The sequence below is a fragment of the Megalopta genalis genome, chromosome 4 (genome assembly GCF_051020955.1).
Source record: "Megalopta genalis isolate 19385.01 chromosome 4, iyMegGena1_principal, whole genome shotgun sequence".
Classification (NCBI taxonomy): Eukaryota; Metazoa; Arthropoda; class Insecta; order Hymenoptera; family Halictidae; genus Megalopta; species Megalopta genalis.
Window position 1 is genome coordinate 290535 of NC_135016.1, and position 22942 is coordinate 313476.

At 36.3% G+C, this 22942-nt stretch overlaps 1 long non-coding RNA gene across 1 annotated transcript in view; it reads right to left on the reverse strand.

Moving 5' to 3' along the window:
- Nucleotides 1-17868, reverse strand: part of LOC143259364 (uncharacterized) — a 57077-nt gene extending 39209 nt beyond the window's left edge. Inside the window, exons 1-2 of the long non-coding RNA XR_013033165.1 lie at nt 17583-17868; nt 12541-12682 (exon numbers count right to left, since the gene is read on the reverse strand). This is a non-coding gene — a long non-coding RNA (uncharacterized LOC143259364). The remainder of the gene's footprint in view (nt 1-12540; nt 12683-17582) is intronic.
- Between the last annotated feature and the right edge of the window lie 5074 nt (nt 17869-22942).

The following is a 22942-nucleotide window of genomic DNA, read 5'->3' on the forward strand; positions in this document are numbered from 1 at the left end:
AACATGTCATGCAGTGAATTTTATGACAAAATTAAGCACGACAAAACGATTCTGAAGAAAGTGCACTCTAGTGAAAAATATAAAGCAAGCGTGGGTGAACAATAAAACCGGGCAAATTTTTTGTGTTGTTTGTATTAATTGTACTTTGTCTCTTTTTCTTTTTAATAAAAAATATATTCACATTTATTAATATGTTTTCAATTCATAATAATTTTGATTGCATTTCAAATATGAAAAACACAAATTAAGCGAAAAGCAAAATGAAAATGAGCCTCTTTCTCTTCTGCGTCCCGGTTTGGCTCTTCGTAATTATGGTAAGCCTATCTATACCTGATTACGAATCTAAATCCCAGGAGAACAACAGTTCAACTGATGGAGACGAACCAGATATTATCCCAGTTTTGCCACAACCTACGAACACGGATAACATTATCACACCAGCAGATGAAATTCGATGAAAATTAATAGAAGCTCGTAGTAGATTAATCGCAGGTCACAAGGGTGTAACGGAAATTGGCGGTATCCATGGAAAGTTATGTGGGCACCGTTAACAGCACCAACGGAAAGTTATGTGGGTTTGATTACTCTCTATAGTACACATTACTTTACTATTCTGAGTTTAAAATTCCCGGCTGTTCTAATCGTTCCATTATAATATATAATTAGTTACAGTCAACAGCGTGCCTTAATTATATATGTTTTATAATATATAGATGAGCTACGAAAAACAAATTGGCATGTTTGCTTATATCGTTAATTTTTTTAATGTATAACTTACAATTTGAATTTAGTTCCCTTCAGGATGAGTGTAAAACGCTTGAAAGGAGAACAATGGATAAAGGAAATCATTGATTCCAAAAGAGATTCTGATGAAGAAAATCAATATAATTTAACATTTCGCAAAAGGAGGAACAATCGAGCACGTGTACTTAGCACCTCGGTATCTGAAGAAGCAGAAGAACCTGAAGTACGAATTGATACTCCTTCTAGCATCAAATGGACATCAAAGAAACTGTTAGGGTTTATAAAAGTCACAATGAGACCTTTGTTCTGATTTCTTAACAAGAGTGTTAGGGATTCCCCATCTGGGCTTCACGGCGGGGGCCAGACACAAAGGTCCTTGATGGCTAGGGGGGTGGGCCTGTCACCCCGTGGCAGAAATGTTAGTTTTCGAGCCTCGTAAAACTCATGGGCCCCGTCGACAGTTTTATGGTGGTCCTCCGTAAAGGACTTATCCCTGATTTACGACCAGGCCGTTAGCGGAGTTGGGACTTGGGCCACTCGGCGTGATTGGTTCCAGATGTGGTAGATTTCCAAATTTTCCCTTGAGGAGGAAGCTCATCTGGAGGCGTTCGCGGTACCCTTTCCAAAGGTCCCAACCATCTTCATTCCAACCAATTAGCGTTCGTTTTTTGAGCCTGCCGTGATTGGGCAGTTTTTCCTCGCCGCCCACCCTGAAGTAAAGGTAGGGATAACCGAGGTGACCTCGTGGATGCCACACGATTATTCGACAGTCCTGATCTGTCCATCCACCCTAATCCATCATCAGTGGATACAGAGATCTCCCGGGAAGCCAATTGTTGCAGCGCCCGGTTAGCCAAAAAATAGAGTCTTAGTCGGCACACAAAGCGTGCAAATTACAACAAGGCTCGAAGCTCACAAGGAGCACCACGAGCATTAACAGAAGCTTAGTCCAAAAATTCATGATTTTACGCCACATCATTCGGGAGTAGTAGGGAACAATTTAAATCGTTCGTCGAGAATTTTGGATTACTTCAGACTGTTTTTTTCTAAAGATTTAGTTAAATTTATTGTGGAAAAAACTAACTATTACCGGTGTCGACAGCTCAAAAGAGATCTCTTGAACGCTTCAGAAGGGATGGAAGTGGATGAATTATATTGTTTTATTGCTGCGTCGTTATTAATGACGCGAACCAAAAAAGCTATCCTTAACCCTTTCGCTACGGGCGGATTTTCCGCCGCGGTACTTCTGCTGGACGGCGCGCTGCGACATCGCTGCACGCTACAAGACGCCGATCGTTGCGGGGGTACCGCAGCGGAGAACCCGCCCGTAGCAAAAGGGTTAATCCAAATGAAGTTAAACAAAATTGAAAAAAATAAGGCATATCTATTTATCCGTTGTTGAGAGAAAAATAAGGTGAATTAGCTTTCTGCAGTAAGCACTGACTTTATTCGCTACAAACGATAGTGGCCTGTAGTACCTGGGTGGCATCTTATGGAAGGCCACTATAGTGGCCCTTAGTACCTCGATGGCATCTTATGGAAGGCCACTATAGTGGCTCTTAGTATCTCGATGGCATCTTATGGAAAGCCACTATAGTGGCTCGTAGTACCTCGATGGCATCTTATGGAGGGCCACTATAGTGGCTCGTAGTATCGAAAGGGTTAAATGAATATTGGTCTAAAGATAAGATTCTCCGAAGCGATATTTTCAGTAAAATTATGAGTAGAGATCGCTACTTTTCATGATTGAAAATGTTGCATTTTACGGACATAGTCGGCCACACTGCTGATCGTTTACACAAAATAAATGAAGTAATGGAAATGCTACGAACATCTTTTTATCAATGCATTTCAGCCATACCAGCGGTTATGTGTATAGACGAAAGTCTACTCCTCTACAAAGGCCGTCTCTTGTTTAAACAATATATTCCCTCGAAAAGAAGTAGGTTTGGTATAAAATCATTCCTACTTTGTGACTGCACGACGGGTTATATCCAAGATATAATAATTTATTGTGGGGCTAGTACTACTGTAGCTACCGAATATCAATATATTGGAAAGCCAGGGAACATTGTAATGTCGTTTTTGCAACCTTTTCTAAACAAAGGTTATACTAATTATTTGGACAACTGGTTTTCCAGTCCCATATTGTTCAACCTACTTCACGAAAAAAGTACGAACGCTTGTGGCACTGTGCAAAGAAGACAGAAAGAGATGCTTAAAATAACTGATAAATTGAAAAAAGGAGAGGCAGTGTTCCGCTCATCTGAAAATCTGTTTGCAATGAAATGGTTTGATAGAAAGAAATTTTATATGCTTTTCACTATCCATACCGCAGAATCTGCAGAAGTACCTAAGAAGTCAAGAAAAAATGAAATTATTCTAAAGCCCTGTGGCGACTACCTCCAGACGCGCCAGCAGAGGGCTCCTCTTCCCGCTAGTAGCCGATCCGCCTCGATCCCTATATATACGGAGACTTCGTCCTTTCCTACCCCCACGTCTAAGGCAAGGACCCGCTAGGATAGCCTTACTGATGAGTCCTCTAGCGGGCCCCGAACGAAACGTCTCCCCTCTCCTTTCCACTCACGAACAAGACACAATCGAACCGCCGCCAAACTGGTGACCCCGACGACGAACGTGTAACGGGCCCAATTCCCATAACACGGTCCAGTAGCCCTCATCTCATTCATACACCATAACATCCGCTACGATAAGATAACTACGTGTATATAAGCCATTGTACTTCGCCCAAAGAACAGTATTGATTTTGACTACCGAACCCGCCGGATACCTTAACGAGTGCCGTTGTAAAACCGTGTATAATTATTTGAAATAAAAAGCAAGTAGTAAGTTGGGCTACGGCTCAACTACCTTTTTTTTTATATTTTTGAGCACCGTTTTACGTGACATTTTGGCGATCCTGCCAGGATAGTGCTAATTGTTCTCCGAGAAACTGCGATTCTTTCTTACTACGAGTGAAGATCGAGTCCCAGGGTTACGCACCACATCAGGAGACACACGCATTATTACGAGCAACCATTGCGAAGAAGACCAGCCTGAAGCCGCTTTTTAGAGTCCCTTCTACGGAATACTTCCTACGAAAAAACGAACAGGTAAACACTGGATTCTTTTACTAAGTATAGAGAGCGAAGGAATAGCCTCTCCAGTTTATCAAGTCAGGGTTCATCTATCAAATTTGTCAAATCAATAAACATGGCACAAACACCGAGTGCACCCTCAGACTTAAGCACTAGAGCAATTTTAGATGCAATACAGAAGCAGAATGAACGTCATGAGAACAATATGGCGGAAATACAAAGAATGCTTAAACTTGCTAACGATGAGAATTGTAAACGAGCAAAAGAGATCGAGACGTTAGGGAAAAGTGTAGCCTCTCTACGAATAGCAGGTAGCCTAGCAACTTCGGACTTCAGTAGAATGACCACAGAAGACGAGAGTACACCCTCAGCTGAAACCGCTAGAACCGCGCCACGCAGAAAAATCATACCTAAAAATGTACCAGTACGCAGGGAAACAAGCGACGAATCAGAAGAGGACGAAGAATTACCTCAACCGGAGCAATCCGAAAGCCCGAAACATCCAGCCAAGTTGTCCATACAATTTATCCCAGTCCTAAAAGGCAGGGACGATATTGGAGTTGAAGGGTTTATAAAAAAGGTCAAGAAAGCCAGAACAAGGTGCAGGGAACAACCAGAACTGTTGGACCTAATTATAGCCCAGAAAATTACGGAGGATGCAGAGCGAAGCATAAGACATCTAGATATCGAAAACTATACAGATTTATATGCAGCACTGAGGCAATTCGTAAGCATTCCAACAACAGCCGATAGCGCACGAGACAGAGTAAGGCAAGTACGGCAGGGTATGACCGAGAGCGTACACAGCTACACAATAAGATATCGCAAAGCGTTAAACGAACTCATATATGCACTCCAATATGAACATAAAGAAGCAATAGAAAGAAGAGTCGCAATCGATCTAGAAAACCGACGAGCAGTAAAAACCTACGTGCTCAACCTGAAAGATGAGATAGAAACGAGGGTGTCTGCATCAACACCTAAAGACCTAATGGAAGCGCAAGAATCAGCATTCCAAGCGGAAACTACAATCAATGAGAAGAGGCGACTACGCATTTCACAAATACGCGCTCCAGTTATGTCAACCTCAAAAGCAGCCGATAGACCGAGGAATCCTCCAGCCAAACCAACTTCTACGTTCCAACAAATAGAACGAAGACCGCTAGTTGACAGGGCAGGTGTGAAGTGTTTCAAGTGTAATCAGCTCGGACATTTAGCTAATCAGTGCTCAAATTTTCGCGAAACCAGCCGAAACATCCCGTCACGAACACGAGTGAATCACACGCCAGACGGTCCAGTGAATCACCAACACACATACGACGAGACGAGCGAGTACGAGTCAACGCCACCACCGGAAGACTACCCACCATGCTCATCGATAGAAGAAGCGGAAATAGAGAACGATTCCTCGTAGATTCAGGGTCAGGAATTAATTTAGTTAAACGGAAAACAAACACGACAGGAAAACGATGTGAACCAAGAATGTTCTACATGGGAAAAGACAAATACCATACTAACGAATGCTTAACTATTAGACTTTATGGGAAAACTAATACGTTTTATATAGTAGAACAAAATTTCCCCCTTATAGAAGATGGGATAGTAGGGCTACCTTTTCTTGAAAACTATAAATACCAACTAACTAACGACACGCTAACGCTAGATGGGAACACCGTTCAGTTACAGAAAAACACGATCATCCCACCCGGTGAGACCCAAGCTCGAACGATATACCTAGAAGGCAAACCCACGAGAGTATGTTTCATCAATCATGGTAAGCAAGATCATGCAATTTCAAACGATATCACAAATTCTCATGACTTTGAACATATTTCTAAATTTAGACAATCGATTAGAACCTCACATATAGAAAAGGAATTACGCGAACCAATTGAAAAAATCCTGTTGCATTATCTTGATGTATTCAATCTAGAGACCGATTTGTTACCTTGCACTAATCTAACACAACATGCGATAACGTTAAAAGAAAACAAAATTATTAACACGAAATCTTACCGACCTCCCGAATGCCACAAACGCGAAATTAACAAACAAATGAAAGAAATGCTAGATAAAAAAATTATCGAAGAATCAGACTCTCCTTACAATTCCCCTGTATGGGTAGTTCCAAAAAAGGCGGATGCATCAGGTAAACAGAAGTGGAGGATAGTAATAGACTTCAGACGACTGAACGAACTGACGGACCAAGACGCTTACCCGCTACCGGAAATAGACGACATCCTCTCCCAATTAGGAAACTCCAAATATTTCTCAGCATTAGATCTCTCCTCCGGATTCCACCAAATCCCTATGGACCCCAACTCAAAGAAGTATACAGCTTTTTCGACACCTCAGGGACACTTTCACTACAACAGAATGCCTTTCGGACTAAAAAATGCACCAGCCACATTCCAAAGGATGATGGACACGGCATTAAGAGGATTAATCGATAATCATTGCTTCGTATATTTAGATGACATCATAATTTTCGGCCAATCAATCGAACAACACAATAAAAATCTAGCTATTGTATTACAAAGACTTAGAGAATTAGGACTTAAAATCCAACCTGACAAATGCGAGTTCCTGAAGCCAGAACTCGAGTACTTAGGACACGTAGTAACGGCAGATGGCGTAAAACCAAATCCTAAGAAAATAGAGGCAGTAAAAAATTTTAGAATTCCTAAGAACGCTACCGACGTCAAATCATTCCTAGGACTGTCAGGGTACTACAGAAAATTTATAAGAAACTTTTCCAAAATCGCAAAACCCCTTACGGAACTAACAAAGAAAGACGTAAATTTCCACTGGACAGATAAACAGCAAACTAGCTTTGACACTTTAAAAGATAGACTATGCGAATCACCGATTTTGAAATATCCAGACTTCAATAAACAATTCACTTTAACTACTGACGCTAGCAATGAAGGCTTAGGAGCCATTCTATCGCAAGACGGACATCCATGTTGCTATATCTCTAGAACTTTAAACCCCCCTGAAAAAAATTACTCAACGACGGAAAAAGAATTATTGGCAATAGTATGGGCAGTTAAAAGACTACGACAGTATTTACTAGGAAGAAAATTCCTCATTAGGACTGATCATCAAGCTCTTAAATGGTTAAATAATTGTAAAGACCCCTCATCTCGATTAATTAGATGGAGACTCAGACTGGAAGAGTATGAGTATGAAATCGAATATACTAGAGGAAAAGACAATACAGCAGCTGACGCACTGTCACGCGTACACGCAATTATTAAAACGGAAGACTTCAAAGGCACAGTACACATTAGCCACGAACTTAAATTCAACGAATGGGAAAAAAGTGACGAACTACCAAAAAGACTAACGATCAAACCTAACCATAGTTCATTCTTTCAACTCACAAAAGAATATTTAGGGCCTTACGACAAGACTCAATGGTTGATAAAATTGCTTAAAGTAATCCAAGACCATAATAAGATAGGACTGGTAGCAGAACAATTCAAACCTATGGAAAAGAACACAATTAGACGTATGTTAATGTATTATAATGACCAAGTCAAAGAAATCACTTTTGCGGACGAATCAATTCGAGAATTCACAGAAGAAGACATAGAAAAAATTTTAAACGAAAACCACGATTTGATAGGACATCCGGGAATTCAAAAAACTTACGAAAGGATCAAAATAAAATACAAAATTCCTAAACTACTAGAGAGAATAGAGAATAGAATACGCGAATGTAGAATCTGTCAAACCGAAAAATTAACACGAATTAGAAGCAAGGAGGAACCCGTTATCACAGATACACCTGAAAAACCTAACGACAAAATTTCTATGGATTTATTAGGACCACTTCCTAAAACAAAGAAAGGAAACCAATATATATTATCAATTCACGATGAATTAACCAAATACCTTATCCTTATTCCCTTAAAAACCCAACAAACCGAAGTCATATGGAATGCCCTCCTAAACCACTACATTTACGTCTTCTCCGCACCTAAGAAAATCCTTACTGACCAAGGACAGAATTTCATAAGCAAATTGATGCAACAATATGAGGACGCGTTCAAAATAAAGCATATTAGGACCACTAGTTTTCATCCCCAAAGCAATGGGTCGCTTGAAAGAACACACGCGGTAATCAAAGATATGCTACGTACCACACAAAAGGAAAAGGGAGAAGAATGGGACGAAATCCTTAACTTCTGTTGTTTAGCTTACAATACCATGATACATGAATCCACGGGATTTACACCTTTTGAACTGACATTCGGACATATTGCAAACCTCCCCTCATCCCTATCACTAGACTCGCAACGTACTTACGCAGACGAAGTACAATTCAGAAAACGCGAATGGGACTCGGCATTATGTAAAGCGCGCGAAACTCTACAGAAAAGCAAGCAGCGCTATAAAAAAGACCAGGAACGACGGATAGTTCGAAGCCAGACCATATTCAGAATAGGAGACAATGTTCTAATACACAATGACCATAAGCAAAACAAGCTAGATACGGAATGGCTAGGACCCTACACAATCAGGAAAATTAACACACCCTATTATGAAATATTAGTTGACGGAATAACTAAAAAGATCCATGGCAATAGATTAAAACTTTACTTTCCAGGACGATCACCCTCATCATCATTACCCGACAACTCACACACGGCATAGAATTTATACCTTTAAAGGAAAACTCCATATTTTACGAGAAAATAGAAAAAGCGTATTTGTACTCCACTGATGTGGACGTATATATAGGATTAAACGTAGAGGAAATATTTACTAAAGTAAGCGATTTAACTAAATTTATACGTATCATTCACGAACACTGTAAGGATCCATGTAACTACCAAGACGAATTAGACGTCATAGACGAAAGACACAAGAAATTAGAAAACCTAAGCCTACACTTGAAAATCATGACTCATAGTCGATACCGACGTGGATTGTTAAACGCAATAGGGTCCATTTCTAAGTCACTCTTTGGAACATTAGACGAAAACGATTTAGCAATAGTGAACACTAATTTAGATAAATTGTTTGACGACAACAATAAGCTAAAGACAATAATCAATAATCAAACCGCTTTAATTAAGAAAATTATAGACTCAAATAGTTTAAGACAGTTAAACCAATTAAATTTAGAAGCACAAAGCATTGATCAACGTGTCAGTAAAGACGAATTAATAACCAAACTTGTCATCAAAACAGAAGGAGCGATATACGACCTACACTTTTCATTAGATGAACTCTTAAACACGATCACCCTAGCGAAACAAGGCATTATCAGTACACAGATCATAGACCAAGATACGTTTATAAAAGCATACGGAAGCGCCATTAAAAACGAAATCCTAAATACCGCAATTGCACCACGTAAAGAAAATTTTCAGTTTATTCTAGATATTGCCAATCTCAAAGTATTTGCAGTTCACAATAAAATATTTTTCAAAATCTCAATACCAATAATCCCAGATTTGGAATGGGACATCAACCGCCTATATCCAATTCCAAGTAAGAAAAACAGAGTATTTATGGTTCCGTTGATAGAACATCAAACGTATTTTCTCTCCGGATTAAAATACATGAATGTCGATGATGAATATATAAACCAATATTGTAAAAGGAGATCAGGTATCACTATGTGTAGGCAAACACAACCAATTCATGGTAGACACACCAGAAAAGACTGTATTTCGGAACTGATAAATTTTGATAAAGGAATTAAAATATGCCAAGTAGTAGTCCTAAAAATAGAAGAAATAACCTTTATTCCATTAAAAAGCTCGAACCACTTCATAGCTATACCTGAGAACCCTATAAAAATAGATACAATCTGTGGCACCAAGCACGAAGCCATAACACTTAGCGTACCTACACTACTTAAATCAAATATCAGCTGCGACATAATTTATAATAACAATTACATGCGCATAGGAGAAACACAATTTAACGTATCTTATGAAGTTCATTTTAAAGAAATTAACACACCTAATAATATAAATTACGATATCTTACTCACACAATTAAAAGAAACACCCAAAATTATGAACAAAATCGATGGTTACAAAAATACATTAGATCAACTTACAGATCAAACTAATTCCTTGCAATTTTCTCACAGAATCTCTACTATAAAATCATTGGGATTAACCACCCTACAAATATTAGGATATATGGCATTGATTACAGTAACGGTATGGATTCTGGACAAACTAGGACTAACCGGTTGCGTTAAAAATTGCCTACCGTCAAAATTGTGTTTCCACCTACTATGCTGTAAAATTAAGAATAACACAACAGACAATAGGATTAGCAACAATCCACCACCCACTGCCCCGGCGACAATCAATATTCATGCAGAACCACCACTCTTGACCATCAATGACGACGAAGAAGAAGCCATCATCTTCGAGCCAAGACACGTCAAATTCCACAAATCAATCCTCAAACGGAAATAACCGAATTTGGAGGACCAAATTTATTCTAAGAAGAGGGGAGTGTAACGGGCCCAATTCCCATAACACGGTCCAGTAGCCCTCATCTCATTCATACACCATAACATCCGCTACGATAAGATAACTACGTGTATATAAGCCATTGTACTTCGCCCAAAGAACAGTATTGATTTTGACTACCGAACCCGCCGGATACCTTAACGAGTGCCGTTGTAAAACCGTGTATAATTATTTGAAATAAAAAGCAAGTAGTAAGTTGGGCTACGGCTCAACTACCTTTTTTTTTATATTTTTGAGCACCGTTTTACGTGACAAACGCGACGACGACGACGCAACCTTCCGATCAACCTACATCATTGTAAATATTGTACATAGTAGCTTTAACCCTTTCATTACGGGTGCCGCCTATAGGCGGCGGCCGCGCGGCGACCTGTGTGTACGGGTGCCGACTATATGCGACGACCGCGCGACGATCTGTGTGTACGGCTGTTGACTATAATCGACGTGTATGAGACCACCTGTGCCGACTCACGCTGGTAAAAAGAAATGTACTATACCGATAGAGTATCTCTTGATTCTATTGACCCATATTGGATTAAATCCTAATAGAAATATATTCTACATACGAAAGAAGCTTTTGTTTTTTTCTACTGGATACTGGAATATTTGTACGATACAAGACGCGACTATATGAAACCAGGATTATAGTACAAAATCCCTCTTGAACCGTTATAAGTAATTGAAAGAAAGCGAGATAAATTGGAAAGATTAGTATCTAATTTTACAGTTTTGAGGTCAATTTTCAAGTTAGAAACATTCGATAAACATTTGATCATATTTGAACATTTTGTTTGAAGCTTTGTTAAAAATTTGTTTTATATGTTTTTTGCGCCCTTGTTAGAATGTCACGGTGGAATTCAAAGAGAAATCTATTTTTCAATGGATTGACTGATACAGAGTACGATTCCGAAAATGAAAACGAAAACAATTTCATTGTACAGAGAAAAAAAAGGACTATATGTGATACCTCACACTCCTCATACATCCGTTTACGGCAAAACATGCAGGAATTATACCAAATATCAGCAGATCGGCAAAAATCATTGATTATTTTGAACTTTTCGTCTCAGAAGAATTCGTACAATATATTGCACATGAAACGAATGATTATTGGTCAAAAAAAGAAAACAACGATATGAAGGATGTAAACGGAACAACAGTATCCGAATTGTACTGTTTTTTCGCTCTTTCATTTCTTATGACACGTAATAAGAAATTATCCCTGGTGGAATATTGGAGTAAAGACATACTTCTGCGTAATGATGTCTTCGGAGAAATTATGGCTAGAGATCGATATTTGAAACTGTTAGAGATGCTACATTTCAGCCATGATGTTAGAGCCACCAATGATCGGATATATAAAATAAGGAACATCATTGATATGCTCCGAAAAGCATTTAGCGAATCATTCTGTCCCTCTTCAATGGGTACAATCGATAAATCAGATATGGTGATAATTACTATCGATGCAACTCGCAAAAGTTTAAAGTGGTATCGCAAATACTCTCTCTCTTTTTCCACTTGATCGACATTTGCGTGTGGAACGCATACTGCCTATATAAGCACACCACAAAAAAACAAATCTCAATGGCGAAATTTCACCTTCAGTTGATTAAGGAAATATTAGAAAAATAACACAAGAATCATGAATATCATCGGTGCAGCAAGTCTGGAATTCATTATCCCACAAGGCTCACAGGGGGACATTTTCCTTCGATATATCAGTCGGGGAAAAAAGATCAAAAACGAAGATGTGTTGTATGTGCGGCTGGTGGTGTGAGACGTGAATCCAAGTATCAGTGCGAACAATGTAATGTGGGCTTGCGCGTTTCCCCTTGTTTCGAAAACTATCACACCAAGTTACACTATTAGTTTTGTCGTTGATTATATTTCACTATTAGTTTTATTATTTATTATGTTACACTATTAATTTTGTTATTTATTTTAATTTTGTAATATTGGACCATATTATTTATATCAATGCCATTTACTTTAATTAATGTACTGTAAAGAAAAAGATATGATTTTAAAACGTTAAGCGCCATGCCTGATAGATGAAAACACTAGTTTCTTGGGAAACTAATGCTACATGTTGCCGAGATGGATCGTTAAAAAGGAGCCATATATTGTATTAACAGAACATCTAAAACAATACATCGAGTCATATGAAGAATGGGACCTCTACTTACCATTTGCCATGATTTCATATAAATACCTCCGTCCACGAAGCTACGAATTTCACACCCCACGAATTAATCTTCAGGAATTACGATAAGTGAGCTAATCCGACATAACTTATGGTGGAGTAATACGTCCATGTGTAAAAAGGACCTGAAACAAGTAAATTCGATCCACGTTACATCGGGCCATACGAGATAATAGATGTCAGATATAAATAATGCAATTTTAAAAACAGATGCGACCGGACACCTAATCGCGAAACATCAGGATAAATTAAAACACTCCTTTGTCTTCGATAGTTCGTCCGACACAAATTAAAAATTGGAATCACTTTCAGGATGAAGTAAATCCCGCTGATTATCCAGAGGTGCACGAGGATCTCTTAATATGCCAATGTATAAAGAAAATGCAACTCGTGTTTGAAGCTGAAGAATACAAATTGTGTGAAAAATGTTGGTCTCGAGTGGCAGCAGAAGAAAGAGAATTATTTCCTGAAGGCTGCTGGCATACCATCGCAGGAAACCACAGAAGTGAGGCAGATTGTCATTGTGAAGGATATGGTTCTGTAATCCTGGAAACATCAAACGCTAGTCGATGCCGAGAATGCATCGAAGAATACATATTTCGAAATATAACTGGAGACATTACAGTAATTAAAAAATGGCAAGGCCATTGATGTGGTTACTCAGTGGTAGCATCATGACCATTGACAGCAACACACGCACATATATACTGCAAATAATTAATTTATACAAGCAGGAGAGTCATCGGATGAAAGCTTTAATACTTTTGAAGAAATACTTCAATGTGTGTAGCAAGGAAAAAAATGTCGACCTTATACTTCATTGTGGAGATTCACTTTACGATGCGAAACCAACAACTTCTGATGAATTAAAATGTATGGAATTGTTAAATAAATACTATATGGGTCCCAACACGACAAATATTAATTATTGTCTTTTCATCAGAGCAATTAACATCCAATTTTTGAGCGAGCCAGAATTAACATTCCCACACTGTACTTTTAAAACTGTAAATTTTTAGGATCCAAATTTTAATATTGACATGCTAATATTTTCCATTCACGGGAAAAATGACCATCCAAGTAAGAAATATAATATCAATAGTTTAAGTACAGTGATTTTTCAACATTGATTCAGCCATTAGTAATTATAATCAAAATTATAAGTTGTGGAATAAATGGGCCAAATGGACTTGTTGTCTGTGTCTGGTTTCATAAATTATTTTGGAAAATGGACAGCCACCCCTAAAATGATCATTCCTCCACTGATGATAAAAATGGGTAATACCCATGTTGCAATTTTTGGTTTAAGCTGCATGAACGATGATAAATTAATACGGATGTTGAACGATTTTAAGGTGAACTTATGAGATCCATATATGTATTGAGAGGTCTTTCCATTTTTTTTTTAATGCAAATGATTTTCATTCATAGGTGAAATGCTTTAATTTGTTTGTTTTACATAAAAAACGTGCACCATGTCTTAAACGTGGATATACTTCGGAAGCCCACCTTCCCTCTTTTGTTGACTTTGTCGTGTGGGGAGGGGAACAGGAATGTTGTATCACACACGTGTTTATCTCTAAAAGACAATACTACATTTCTCAAACAGGTATATTTTTAGATTTATTTATTAATTATGATGCATGAAAAATAAGAAACTACTGCTTAAGCAACGCACTTACAGATTGCGATTTCTTTATGCGAAGGCGAATCAAAGGCCAAACACATTGTCATACTTAGCGTAAACGGTAATAAGTTTAAGTTGAAGAAATTGAAATTAAAAACCGTTAGACCATTTGTGTTTGACACTCTGGTCCTTAATGATACAAATATAAAAAGTAATAATGATAGATTGCTATCAGAATCAGTTTTTAATATCGTCGACCGACGCATAGAAAATGAATTGATTCCTAGTACCGCGGAACAATTGTCAAATCATCCGAAGCAACCGGTCTTGCTGTATATTCGATTGAAAGTAATTTACTTGAAAGATAAAGAACGGTTCGATTCGACCAAGTAAGATTCTATTAGTATATTAACGAATACAAGTAATAAATGGAAATAAATAATATGTGTATTTTAGATTGGCACAGAAATATTGTGATAAAGTTGCTAATTCTCACGAATTAATTGTATTCTGTAAAACAAGAAGTTCCGGTAAGTACTCCAGGATACGACTGACATTATGGGCTATACTGAGGTAAACAAAAATTGCGATATTCTACAAGGTGCTCGAAGGTAAAATTTGTGTGTGTTTGGTTTGTTAATTAGGAGAATTAAGGTTTTGTGGAAACCACATACAAGCAAAACTAAAAGGACACCAGTTTGGTTGAAAATAAAAACCTATGAACAATACTAACAGTGAATGATCTAAATAAAGCATTAGGTAAATTTGTTAACAAAAATAACACTAACGCTTTTAATAACCTACAGAGGTCAAGCATATACAATGTAATATTTCAAAATATTGATTTGCCATTATAAGCTCGATTGTATTGTTACTATTAATTCTTTACATATAGTCGTGAAATAAAAGAACTTGTGCTATGTTTGGAAACTACTGAAACAACTGCAGATATTGGAAATATCAGGAAAGAAATTAAAAATTATTGTGATAAGAGAAAGGAGGAAGCACAAAAAGAAAAGACAGAAGTATATGTATACTTGCAAACAAACTCATTTAAAAATGATAATATACTATCAGATTTGACAGATTGGATAATCGCATGCTATTTTATAGATGCAAATATTATTTGCTAATAGACCGGTAAAACCCTTCAATAATGACGAGATAATAGTTATTGTCAGTAGTAGTAACGATGAAGAAGAAGCGGAAAAAACAGATAAAGCTAATGGCAGTGGAGCATGTAACAAAAGCAAAGAAACCGATAAAAATAATGAAAATCATAAAAGTTCTGTTGGTATAACATCTGAGAGGTAATTTACTTCAACTCAAAAACAGACAACAGCGCAGGTACATCATCGAACTCTATTAAACGATTCACAGTTTATACGTATAGGTCTTTGATTTATTATTAACCATGACATTTTATCATTTTTTACAGGATGAAGCATTGGGCGGTGATGTAATAAAGAAAATAAATTGAGGGAAGCCTAATAAAATACGGTTCCTACGCAATTTCGATTCCAATTTAGATTAGTTTGACCAGGTCCGAATCCTTGTTTATACACTACTTGTAAAACATTATATTAAACAAATACTTTTCATTAAATCTTGAAATATTTGATAATATATAATATATATTATATATAATTCGGACATTCAAGTTGCAACAAAAAAAAATACATACTATAAACAAATCTTAAAATCGTATAAAATAGAGATTTAAAAACGACATCAATCTTAAATAAATACTAATGATAGAACAACTAGTACAAGAACTAGTAAAACACCGTTTATCTGGACTGTGTTTATCCAACATAATAACCCGTTACCACATTGGGTGTCATTGGATGTCAGGAACGATGCTCCTCTTATCCAACTTCAGTCTACGCGACATACCCATTATACAACACACTGTTTTTGTTTCTTAGTTAGAAATTCTAACATAGTCTTCCTGCATAGAATGTAAGATAAGTAACGATTTAATTCAGTTACTTGTATGTATGTGATTCGTCCAGAAACTATATTCTCATTACGTCTTCACACAAATCAAACGAAAAGAGAAAATGAGTGGTGCTTTGTATTGAAGAAAAATTTGAAATTAATAGACGCTTCAGAAACAATTAATTTCTTGTCTCGTAAATATAACATTGGTAGATTTACTGTATACATCATAAAAAAATTATAAAGATAACATATTAAAATGCAAAGAAGATGATGCAGCAAACACGAATAGAGGAATAAAAATGAATAACAGCTTCTAAAAGTGGGTGAAAGTAATTCATCTTTGCATGAAAGATCAGATAGCGAACAAACCGTAATCACAAAGTTATATGTATAATGTCGCAAGGTGCATTTCGCACTGCGTAGAGTACGATGTAGAAAATATGATTAAAAATGATGGAAATGATAAAGGATTTCATATTCTTAACGACAATAAAATAATATCTCAAGTTATAGAGGATCAATCTGAAGTGAATGTATAATCAGGTACGCTATACAGTATGTTATACAATACTTACGTTAAACAACTTAAGAAACAGTTTCAGATATCTAGAAATAAAGAAATAAATACAAGACATGCCCATAAAGCGACATTTTATTAGAAAATAAGCTTACATATTGCAAAGAAAATATATTAGGAACATCGTAAGAAAAGAGAGTGGAACGTAGTGTATAAAGAGGTGGGAAAAGGTGAGCACTTCAAATAAACCTACCAGTTACAAACTGAAAAACTCTAGTTTTTAACTTTTCTATCTAAGTTTTAAGACGAAAATAATAACGAAAATTTTAAAAAATACGTATTGTAGATCTCGATAAGTTACATGCATGCCGAAAATTTCATCGAAATCAGTTAACGCAAGGTCATAGTTACGAGCATTAAACAAATTTTAAAACAGCAACTTTCTCACAATTATTGGACAGAAATATTAAAAATCAGGACAAAACTGCGATTTTTGCGATCTTTAACTGTTTACCGCTTATACCAAAGTCAACTGATTCCACTGAAATTTTCAACATGCATATAAATTACCGAGATCTATGAAATGCATTTCTTAAATCTTCGTTATATATATTTCGTCATATATTATTTTCTTTAATCATTCTAAGCAATAACAAAATTCAAGTTGTTCAGTCCAGTTCTAAGCAAGTTATGGCGTTTTAAAAGTTGTCCGAATATTAATATAAATAAATATGGCCGCGACGCCATATATCCGCAAGAACCGATTGCCCACGTGGAAGACACGTGCTTCCAGTTTCACAAGCTTTCTCGAGACGCCATATGCGTAACGCACGTGGCGTGTAATAATCCGCACTGGCGAATAATTAGCCCAGCCGAGAGAAGGTGTCCGAGCCATCGAAATGTAAATGAAGAAATTAGTACTGATAATGAGACTTACCGAAAAACCGATCAGAAATTCCCAGTTACGAATGCGGCTTCTGACCGGTCACTAGTCTTGACATATCATTGGAACGGTCGCTGCCAGTTGTTGCCAGCACTGTCCTTTATTATTTCGCCTGCTGCCCTATGGTCTTTAGCGGCTATCTTCCTTCATTTCATATGAATTAATCTCGGCTCGAATTGTCACAGTTATACTTATTTCTTCCAAACACCCAACGCTACGGTCTACACGACAAAGATCCTCGTTCTCGGCAGATCGCTTCCTCAGCCAGAAACGAGGCATTTCCCACTCCCCAGACTCACGGCTCGGCACGACGCACAAACCCTACGCGCACTCGCCGTTGCTCAGGGCCGGCACCATTCGACTCAGCCCACGCTCCGAGCGTCCTAGATCTCGCGGCATAATTCAGTGACTGTAGAGAATCCGCAACATGTTACAATTTCAAGAAATTTCAGTTTATGCAAATACGATAAGCTCAATAAATGGAAAACCAAGAAAGGAATTGGTGACCAGAACTTTAAAGGACAAACATCTCGAAAGTGAAAACATGTGATATGCAGTGTTTTTTCTTCCAGCCGCAGAATTTCCTTCTTTCCTGATTTTGTTAAAAGATTTACGAATCACTTTGCAAATAAAGATAAAAAAAAATACAAAAATCATGCTTTCCACAAAACAAAAAAATAAATTATTATATTCAAAAAACTCTACCAAATTGCAGAAAAACAGTCTAGACTGAGCCCTCTTATAGCAAACTACGTGTTACATTTAAGATTACTTTTTTTGTCCGTGAAATGTGTATACGCTATACGTGATTGTACTGAACATGTGTAATAAATTATGATACCCAAAGCTCATACAATTTTCGAAGTTTAGTATTTACCTATCACTCTTTATAGTGATTAGATCAGTGCACAGAGATTGACACATAGTAATTAGATGAGTGTGCAGATGATAACTAGAAAAGGCTCAGTAAATGAGCCGTTCAGTGCACACATCGCTTAACTCCATAAAAGAAAAAGTTGAGAAACGCGATGAAACGATGTACATTGTTTTCTAAAATTCCTGTTATAATATAGATTCACACATATAATGTAGAATGCATAAATACAGATATAGCTTTCATCTGACGCTGTATAAAATTAATAAGAAAGAATAGCCAAAAAATAATCGTCAGTAATGTTACAGCTTTTATGTGACTGGTGGAGTTAATCAATTTGGCAACTGAAAAAAAGTAGTAAAGTTAAATTCAGTCTTTAAATTTTTAAGTTTTTTATTACAGAAAAAGTTAGTTATTATATATTTTTATTACAGCTTTTGCATAAAAATGAATGTTCACAGTTCTGTTATATTATATTATTTGTAATTAATTCATCAGAAATATTATAAATAATGTCTTCTTCATCAGCTGGATGTGAGGATTCGTCATTTCGATTTGTTGTCAAGTTTTTATAGTAATCATGTTCAACAGGAGGAATGTATTTTAGCAGGTCCATCATGTCTCTCCATTTTTCCCTTGTCACAGTTCTGCCTTTAGGATATAATAAAGGCTGATATATATTTTTCAAACTTTGCGGTCTACCTGATACAGATTTTCTTAAATTAATGGCTTTAAATTCTGTATCTTCATTATAATCACATTTGAATTGTATAAGATGGGGTTTGGACCTTTCTAATTTTATCCAGCGTATTTTAAGCCAATTTACTGGAAAGCCTGTGACGGTTACTTTTCTGTTAATGGTTTTGTTGAAAAAATATCTTGGTGGGTCATTTGGATTAGATGAAATGGAGCTTTCTTTTTACATGTTTTGATTATATTGTACCAATCATCTGGTGAAAAAATGTTTTGATCTTTTTTCGCACGTGACTCAATAATGGCAAAATCTGAGTCATTAGGCAAATAGCTGTGCCCACTTACCAAAAATTTCATTTCAATTGACTCAGCTCTTATTTCCATACTCTGAACAAGTTTCAATAAACTTAAGACAGTTTTAATATTTCTGTTTTGCCCGGTACACGAATCCGAATATGTTATTATTTTTTCAAAGTTTGTAGCGTAAGTCTTTATGTACTTTATTAGACAAGATGAAATTTCTTGAGACCCACGAGATCCTTCAGTTTCTGGCCAAACAAACATGTGGCTTATATTTTTACTGAATTCATGATATCCGAAATTATAAACATATAAATTACGCTTATAATAAGCTACGGATGTGGTCAGCTTGGGAAAGGCCAAAGCTTCTTCCAAGTCGAAAGAAAATAAGAAAACTTTTTCTGATGTTGCCATTCGGTCGGCAGCCATTTAACTGCGAGCCCGTTCAGCCTCTTCTAAGTGAGTTTCCTTTTCAATTTCTGCCATCTTCTTTCCCTCACCGTCTGAGGATTGAATTTTTATTTGCAAAGCATCACAATTTTGACACGTATCCTTTGATGGTTGTTTAAAATGTAAATTAAATTTTATAGAGAACACATTATAGTAATACTTTTCTTTCACTGGTACTACATTTTCCTTTTCACATTCTGTGACGTATAGTTCATACATCTTCTTAATATTTAAGTCAAGATCTAAATATTGTCATCTTGGATTATGAGCTCTAGTGTAGTGACTACGGTAGGCTGGAAATAACTTTATATGTTTTATAACACTTGTGTCATCTATTTTATTGCTTGCAACATGGCCTTTGCGCAGATCAACCAAAGATGTAACTTGTTCTTTAGGACAACATTTGTATATCCGCCCATCGCTCACCTGATAAGTGTCTCTAAAATATTTTTTGCAAACGGGAATATCACGTGTGTCTTTTCGAAAGTAATATGTACAAGAATGTGATCTTCGTTCTTTAGTTTCATTCGTGGGGCGCCTTCTTTTTATTTCGTTGACTTTAATACAACCTCTTAAGAAAATATTTTGGTCAAGCTGACTATGTAAACTATAAAATGCCTTCATGGCAGTCTCTCTCTCATTTGAAAAAATTTTTTGGTTGCACTTTTGGCGGCATCTGCATTTTATATCGACAAATGTTTTTGCAGGTATTAAATTTCCTCCCCTATTCCTATATGCCAAACCTTTTGTTCTGTTATGCTTTTGTAAATTTCGTGTCCATTTATCAGGATTACAACTTCTTTTCCTCCCAATCAACGTGTTTGTTGCAAAATTTGTACTGTTGCAATCAGATGAATCCGAGGAAAACGATAAACGTCTTCTTGAACCACACTTTCTGTTAATAAATCGTATTGAAGAACCATCACTGTTTTCGTCATCCACGTTGTTATTAGCCTCACTCATCTTGGTTATAACGGTATAATATTTATTTCTTTAAAAACAATCTGGGAGTAATGATGAAAAGACCAAGAAAATATGTAGGCCGTGCAATAATGGTGAAGTAGACAGTAACATTCAGCGTGCGAAATCACTGTTATACTAACTACCGATTGCGTTGCGCTTTTTTTTAATCTGTTTGTCGATGCGATTTTATTACCAATATTATTGAGAGGGGGGAAAGCATCTTCGGCTGTTTAAAACAAAGCGTTGATGCATGACAATAAAGCAACGATTACATTAGGGTATGGAGTTAATCAAAATGACTTCTGAAATAAATTACTTATTTTTCAATGGCCTAAAAAATGTTGCCGTTTAATGGTGTTAATTTTTATTATTCAGGGAAGTTATTATAAATATAAAAAGTTATGACTATAGCAAGTGCTTTGACACATAAATTTAAGATTTTTCAAAAAGTGGAGTTAATCGATGTATGCACTGAACGGCTCAAATAGCACGCAGTAGTAAACTTTTCATTCTTACAAGGCACAGTAACTCGATCGAAAACTACTATTTATATTTTGTTAAATATTTTATGTTCCTTATATATTTCAATCATAATAAAATTAGTAGTTATGTAAAAGACATCAACATATATGACATCAACAACATAAAAGACATCAACATAGAAAACCATATAATTTATCGAAAACTTCAGACGCCACTTTAATGGGCACAGTAAGTGACATACTAATCCTATCTGGCTATCATACAGAACTGAAAATTAACAGTTATGGACCTATATACATAATATCGATTTTAAATGTCGGCATTCAACTATCACATTTCTCCTTGGTGCTCGAAGACATCGTCGCTACTCGGCAGTTATTTTGTGTGCGTTGAGTTTTTTGTTTCAATTGATGGGTCAAACAGCGCGTTCTAGTCAGCCTGTCGCAGTTACATAAACGGATATAAAGGACATAAAATAGCACGTGTGCATACTTCGAATAAAATATCATTATTTAATTGGATACGCAGTATTGCTTTTTGTTTATTTTCATCATTAAACAATGGAAACTGTTTGATGAGAATTTTTGGATTCTCCATAATTCTTTCACGAACTGAAACCGATGTCATAATTGTTTTCAATCTCTGCTTTATGAAGGTATATTCAAGAATGTAAAAGTTTGAATCTTCAAAATTCTGGCAAAAGTTATCCGCAAATCTATTCGTAGCCTTCATATAAAGATAAAGATAAAAGATGAAAATTATATTCAACGCCACGAATAAATACGCTTTGAATAAAAAATGTATGTATTGGAAATGGATGTAAAAAGAAATGTGCACTGATACTTTCTGGTAGAAAAATATCTTTACTTCGCGACATGTGAAGAAGCTCAAAGAAGAAGAAACTCAACGAGCTACAGTGCCGGACGAATAGATAGCACACTTTAAAATTAACGTAATTTAGATTTATTTAAGGTAATAACCGAGATTCTAATACTATCCAGATTTGTAAATTACTGTTATGAACATACACAAATAAAATAAAATTACGTTACGCCAGTTTAAACAATTTTACTTAGAAAAAAAGAATTTTTATGGAAATACGGTGGAAAATAATGATGGCATATTTCACTAAGAATTATGTTGCGACTCCATGTAATTCCAAATAAAAAAAAACATGAAAAAAGTGTAAAATAATATTTTTTTGTTTAGGATTTAGTTTTCGAGAAAATCGAGATTGAAAATTTGCTAAGCGCTGTACATCGCTTATAGCCGGAAAAGCGTATGTACAAAGCAAGGTTTAAAACTTGGTTTTCTCAAAAACGAAATCCTAAAAAAAAAGAAGTCACTCTATATCTTTTTCATTTCTTTTTTATGAAGAATAACCCGGTGACCGCTTGTATATAGTTTCAGGAATACCCTGTACATATTTTTCAACAGGGTGATGCCGCGAATTTTTTTCTCGAGGATTAATCAGCAAGATCATATCGTTGAAAATTGTTGCGAAAATCATAACCATGCATTATGCAAATGGCAGATAATTTCAAAAGATTGCCGAATGATAAAAATGTATTTAAGATGATAAGAAACAATT